The sequence below is a fragment of the Alligator sinensis genome, unplaced genomic scaffold, assembly GCF_000455745.1.
Source record: "Alligator sinensis unplaced genomic scaffold, ASM45574v1 scaffold170_1, whole genome shotgun sequence".
Taxonomy (NCBI): Eukaryota; Metazoa; Chordata; order Crocodylia; family Alligatoridae; genus Alligator; species Alligator sinensis.
In genome coordinates, this window is record NW_005841863.1 from 3444978 (window position 1) to 3451450 (window position 6473).

At 40.4% G+C, this 6473-nt stretch overlaps 1 protein-coding gene across 1 annotated transcript in view; it reads left to right on the plus strand.

Moving 5' to 3' along the window:
• The first annotated feature begins 5933 nt into the window (after nt 1-5933).
• Nucleotides 5934-6473, plus strand: part of DPY19L3 (dpy-19 like C-mannosyltransferase 3) — a 67496-nt gene continuing 66956 nt past the window's right edge. Inside the window, exon 1 of the mRNA XM_006016603.3 lies at nt 5934-6120. The gene's annotated coding sequence lies outside the window, so the exon portion shown is untranslated. The remainder of the gene's footprint in view (nt 6121-6473) is intronic.

The window sequence follows — 6473 nt, forward strand, 5'->3', positions numbered from 1 at the left end:
TTCAGAAACGTCTTGTGTTTGCTTGCTCCCTTGATATTGGGCTAAGATCTTATTTTTTTAATCCAAATCATCATCTCAGGTATAATTACCCAATGGGCTTTCAGCCAACATATCAGGTTGTGTTTCCTGCAGTCCCTGACAATGATGTACAATACAGAAGAGTGACTATAGCATACTGCTTGTTTGTGGTCGTTAGGGACTATAGACACTTGGCTCAAGAAAGAGCAGCACCTGGTTGCTCTATTCCAGGGGTGGGCAAAATACAGCCCACCCCTGGAATGCAGCTGTATTTGTCCCATCAATTGATCCTATCTGGCCCGCCGGCTGCTTCTGGCAGGGCTGTCTCACACTACTCCACTCTGCCACAGCCAGGGCTGCCTCTGCCCCCTCCCCCACTCACATCCATTCCCCCACCACCATCCAGCTTCCTGTTATTCCTGCGCAGCCCCGGCACTGCAGCCACCGGCAGCCAGGCCTGCACAGGACAGGGCATGATGCAGCATGCCAAGTAGCCTTCCTGCCTGCTCACCCGCCACAACGAACTGCTGCTGCTGCAGCACCCAATGTCCATGCCGGCCCCAGGGGCAGGGAGCTCAGCCTGTAGTAGCCCCCTTGCAGCGGCTCATTGTAGCAGGTAGTAGCCGGCAGGACAGCTACGTACTCAGTGCACTGCATTATGCCCCATCCTGTGCAAACCAAGCTGCCAGTGGCCATCGCGCTAGGACTGCAGTGCCAACAGAAAACTGGAGGAAGCAGGGGGAGAAGGAGACTGCATGCTGCATGGCCTGGCCTGGCCCCAGCTGCAGCAGAAAGGAGCGGTGAGGGGCACAACCCTCCTCAGCCATGGCCAGCAGGCTGGATAGGATCAGTTGCCCTCCTCCCCCCAGCCCTCAACAGCTCACCAGACTTCCAGCCCAAATAATTGTCACCCCCGCAGGTCTACCCTGTGCCAGTTCTGGGACAGATCATCAGAGAACGGTTGCCATCACCAGCTCTCTGATAATCCCCCTAGCTCTGCTGCACTCACTCATTTGGTGCAACAGAGACTTTTCCATGGGTAAAACATAAATTGCTCTTGATGGTCCTAGTATTTGAGAGAAATCTGTGTATATGCCTTTTCTTTGACAGTTAAGTCCTCCACCAGCTCTGAGAAGCCTGTAAAGATAGGTGCTAATATTCTAAAGTGATGGCTATTGCTAATTGCTTTAATTAATCTAAAATACTTGAAACTGACTTTAGCACTTGCCCTTAGAGGCGAGGAGCATTTTATACGAATTTCTCAGGTTTTGCCATTATACAAATTATTCAAAGTAAGTGAACACTGCATTTTGCATATCTGATTACATTAGTAGTTCAGGATTGTTAGGGGAATTTGTGTTGCTGGAGCTCATGCAATATTCTTTCCATATGGAAGTTGTATGCAGATGCCTTTAATCATTTATTCATGTGTTAGGAACTTCACACCACTTTGTTTAGCAATCTGATATAACTGCTTAGTTTGAGTTTCAGAAGTTAAATATTTCAGTCACAAAATTTACGCATCTTAAAACTCTAAATGCATAACTTTTTAAAAACTGTTTTTGTAGTTCCTTATTCCATCTTGATGTCACTTTATCTAAACTAACTGAAAGTAGTGGAAAAATATATTAATTATTTTCCGCCCTACAGGTGGCATACATTTCCTGAAGTTACATTTCCATTAAAAAAAATAAACAAACAAAAACAAATCTTTTCATCCCCATTTATCCATATTCTGTATATGCCTTTAATTTTTCATTTAGTCCTGGTGTGACTAAAATTACTCATCCGTGCACAGTAAGTCACACTGACTAAAAGCTGACCCTTATGTGCTATATGTTCCATGATATTTAGTACTAAAAAGGTAAATCTAACATCTCACGTTGCAAAGTCCATAATTCCTCAGCTCCCATATTTTGCAGTCATTAACAAAAGAATTCAGTCCCCACTTGAATGCCACCTGCTATACTGCTTCAAAAAGGGCATAGGGTAAATGCTATTTTTTTCTACTGGCTTGCAATTAAAAGCTGCATTGGCTTTCTTTTATTTTGAGAATCTGTGAGAACAAATAAAATATGCACGTACATGTAAGCATGCACATACACACACACACAGATTTGTCTTAATTTTGTGCCTGAACCCAATATGTGTAAAAATGGATGCACTTTATAAATGAATAAAATTAGTTGTTTAAACTGAGCAATGGGTTAATCACTGAATGAAAACTATATTTAGGAATTTAACACTGACAGTTATAGTTTATTCTTTAGCATCTCCAGGCTATTATTAGACTATATTGTACTCCTGTCATGACCAATTCTGAATTATAATGTGATTCTTAAAGTAATATGCTGTAGTTATAGATTTCATAGGTTTGACAAGAGTTAATTTGAAAATTTTATGAAGCCGTGTATGAAATGGATGTATTTCAACTATGTTATGTGAAGAATGTTATTTGTGAAAGAATTTGAAGAGTTTTTAAAAGAATCAAGATATATTCAGTCTTTTGCCATATAAAAGCTGACAAATTCAGTAATTCCTGTTACATACTACTGAAGTAATGCCAATTACCAACCTTGTCTAACCACCAGTAAAAGTTTCTAAACCATTTCCACCAACCATCAGAATTGATTTAGATATAGTTCATATTAAACTCCACTCCATTCTTTTCATTTTGGCGTACAAGTGATAGTCGCCAACATACATTCTACTACCTGCAATCCAGCAAGACCAAAAGATGGCAAAGAAAGATTATTAGTATTGCACAGGTTAATTGCTTTTTGGAGAATCAGCAAAGTAACCTCTTGGGGTATGATCATTTCACACTACATAAAATTAGTTGAGATGGGGCCTGGTCAAAACTCAAGTTGAAGAATTCCTAAAGAAACCCATAATCTTTAGGAGGCTGTAATAACAATTCAGAAAGTGATTCTTACCTCATAATCATGTTGAATCTATACCATTGCCTAGCATTAACAGAGGCACTGAATTGCTTATATTTGTTACAGACTGGATGAGATCTAAATGTGAGTGCTTATTTGTTCTCGAAGTTTGGATGACATTTTAGACAAGCCCTGATATTTAGGCTTAATTTCAATTTGAAAGATCACAAGTCCTTTGTGATTACACCTTAAATTTCTCCAAAGCCCAGGGAAAGCAAAAGGAGCAGATCAAGACATTGTCCAAGATATTGTCAATATAAGAAAACTCTACTAATTTAATTAGCATCTATACAATGGGTTACACTAATTTAATTAATTAAATCTCTAAAATTGATTTAATTAAATTGGTACATTTTAATTGAATTGGCACAATTTACCAATTAAATTGGTAGACAAAGTCTTAAGATTAAGTAACTATTTCAATTTTTGCTGAGATATTATTTGGCATATGCAATTTGCCTTTACCCCTGTTACTATATATTACCAGTGAAGCTAGTAGCACTACTGATTATGAACAAGAGCTTTTTTCAGTTGCTTATAACTTTGGCAATCCTTAATCATTTGAGTTGAGTCCCCTGTTGCACACGATCTGCCTCTAGATTAAATTCTTTGTTTTTGTTTTCTTTAATTTTAGCCAAAACAGCCTGTTTCTGAGAATAAAGTTTGGAAATATACATTTTGTCAGTGGTTTAAAAAAAATTCTAATGACATTTACCTTGCATAGGTAAAATGCCCCTAAGCTTCTAAACAGAGGCTTACAAGGTTCTTTGTGTACAGTCAATGTGATATCTTTTAATAAATCAACTCAATTGCTGGAAAAATTGTTCCTTGCAAGCTTTTGGGTACAAATACCCTTCTTCAGGCATAGAGAGTCTGCTGGTGAAATGTGCGGCAGTGAGGATCAGAGGGATAGGAGACAACAGTCTACTGTCTAATGTCTATTGTCTCCTATCCCTCTGATCCTCACTGCCATAATAATAAATACACTGTATACAGATCATGCATTTGCATTTTCACAGGCCTGCATTTTGCATTTTGGTTTTATTCTACCCGGGAGAGCATACAATTCTCCAGCAGACTCTCTCTATGCCTGAAGAAGAGTATTTGTGCTCAAAAGTTTACAAAAAAACATTTTTCCAACTATTTAGTTGGTCTAATAAAAGATATGGCATCTACCCAGAGAACCTTGTTTGTCTATGTGCTTAGAACAACACGGCTACAAACAACAACCCTAAACAGAGGCTTAACATTTGACCAGAACTGGTGACCGTTTTTTCAGGGATGTGCCTTTTGCAGGCCTGGAAAACCTCACCCAAAGATGGCCAGGTTGTAAGGATCTGAAATATTGCAATGGCAGTATTTTAGAGTTATCAGCTAAAATCTCCAAAGAGTCTATGTTCCTGTGTGTGAACAAACTGTACTCATTCCATTCTCAGAGTGACATGGCATGATACTCTTTTAAGGACTGGGCTACAGGGGCAAAGGTGGACCTAGGCCTTGGTTGGCTTATTTGGTAGAAATGATCAGGGAAGGGAAAAAGTGGCACCCAAGAGAAAGTAAATTTAAACACAAAAGAAACAAAATCCAGATCGGGACAGCGTAGATTGGGACTTGGGGTCTGGTTAGATTGTGACTGAAGGGGGAGAGTAGTAGGACTGGATGGACAAAGACACAGGAGATGGGGAAGAGAGAGAGCTGGGACTGACAGAAATGGCTCAGATTGGAAGCCAGATGGCAGAGTGAAAGACACCAAGAAAAACTGGGGGACAGGGAAGAGACTGGCCAGACCAAATGGATTAGAGACCAGTGCAGGTGCAATAGGGTAAGACACAAACCTGAAATGAAGCTGGGGCAGAGGTTCTTTGTTTCTAGACCTTAACTTGCATTGAAGGGCAGCTAAAACTACACCACTTTTCTAACTCACTTCTCTAAATGATGTGGATGTCAGAGGGATGCCACTTCACTACAAATGGATTTTGGAGTTGGCACGTTTTGCAAAGCAAACATGATGCACTTTATTTTCCTGAAACATATTTAAAAACATACACAGCAAATACAAAAATGTAAACATGATAGGAAAACAGCAATTAGACAATTTAAGACAGCAATTAGTAAAACAACAGTTTACTAATCTACTTTCATCCATACTGAAAGTTTTTTAAATCAGTACCAATTCAAATTTGCCACATTCACAGTTGCCAGACTCCAGGGGGCTGACTGAATTTTACGGCGATGGTATGTTTAGCTACATTAATAAATTTGGGTATGTCTGAACATTCAGTTACACATACATACCGGTTTGTTTTTAGTGTATCAAACATTAGAAATAAATTACAATAGGGAACTTTTGATATGCTCTTCCCTTTAAGGAGAAAAAAAATCCATACTGCAAGTCTCCATGTACTTTTGCTGGAGTGAGGCTATACAAGAATGTCTGTCCAGTATTTTATTTCAGGTGACTAGCAAAGACAGAGATGACAGAAAATACAGATACAAAAGTCATCTACAGCCCAAGGATGGATGCTTGGAGAGATTCCACACTTGGCAGTGTGAGCACATTACTATTTAAGAAAGGAATAGCTTGTATCTGGACTTTTATTTCCTTCTGAGGACGACAAGCTGACTTGTCAGCAAGATGTAAGCTCCGTGTTTTGTCCAAGTCCTCCGTGTGGGTTCTTAAACCCTCCACATCTTGTTTCCTAAATCCTCTACAACACGGCATAATCAAAACCATGCCCTCTGACTTCCAGAAAAAACATCCCACATGCTATGCCCCAGGCAGGCAAATCAAGCTTGTTTTCCTTCTCACGGCAGCAAGGCTCACTCCTCCACACGCTTTCACTACAGACGTCCCCTGAGGGCCTGATTCCTGCCTTGCACCAACAAACCCACGTTTCGCACTCCCTCTGCTCCCCCTCCAGCAAGAAGGGCACTTCCTTCCTCCCGCGCAGCCGTCCCCACCACACAGCGCAACCAGGGGCTGGGACTGCCCAGGGCTTAGGCACGAGGCACCATGCAGGCCTCCAAACCAGGACACCGGCTTGCAAAGAGTGCAATACTATCCTCCTCCTATTAGCAGATACCATGACAGGCTAGTCTGTCTTGTTATTACAATAATAATGACCAGGCTGGCCATCATCATCATCATCTAATGATGATGGTAATAATAACTATTATTGTTATTATTAATATGAATGTTACAATAATAATCACTCTTCTTCTTCATAGTATGATAGTAATAATGATGGCTTCTTGTTTTTATTGCAATTATTAGTATTATTAGCAGCAATTGTTCTTATTGTTAATATTACGATACTAATAATGACTTATTGTGATTGCAATTAGTATTATTAGCAGCAGTTTTTCTTATTGTTAATATTAATATTACGATACTAATAATGATGACTTATTGTTGTTATTGCAATTATTATTAGCAGCAGCAGAGGGGCCGGGCCTGGCCTGGCCGGGCGAGGCGAGCCGAGCCGAGCCGAGCCGCCCCCACCCGCCGGGCCG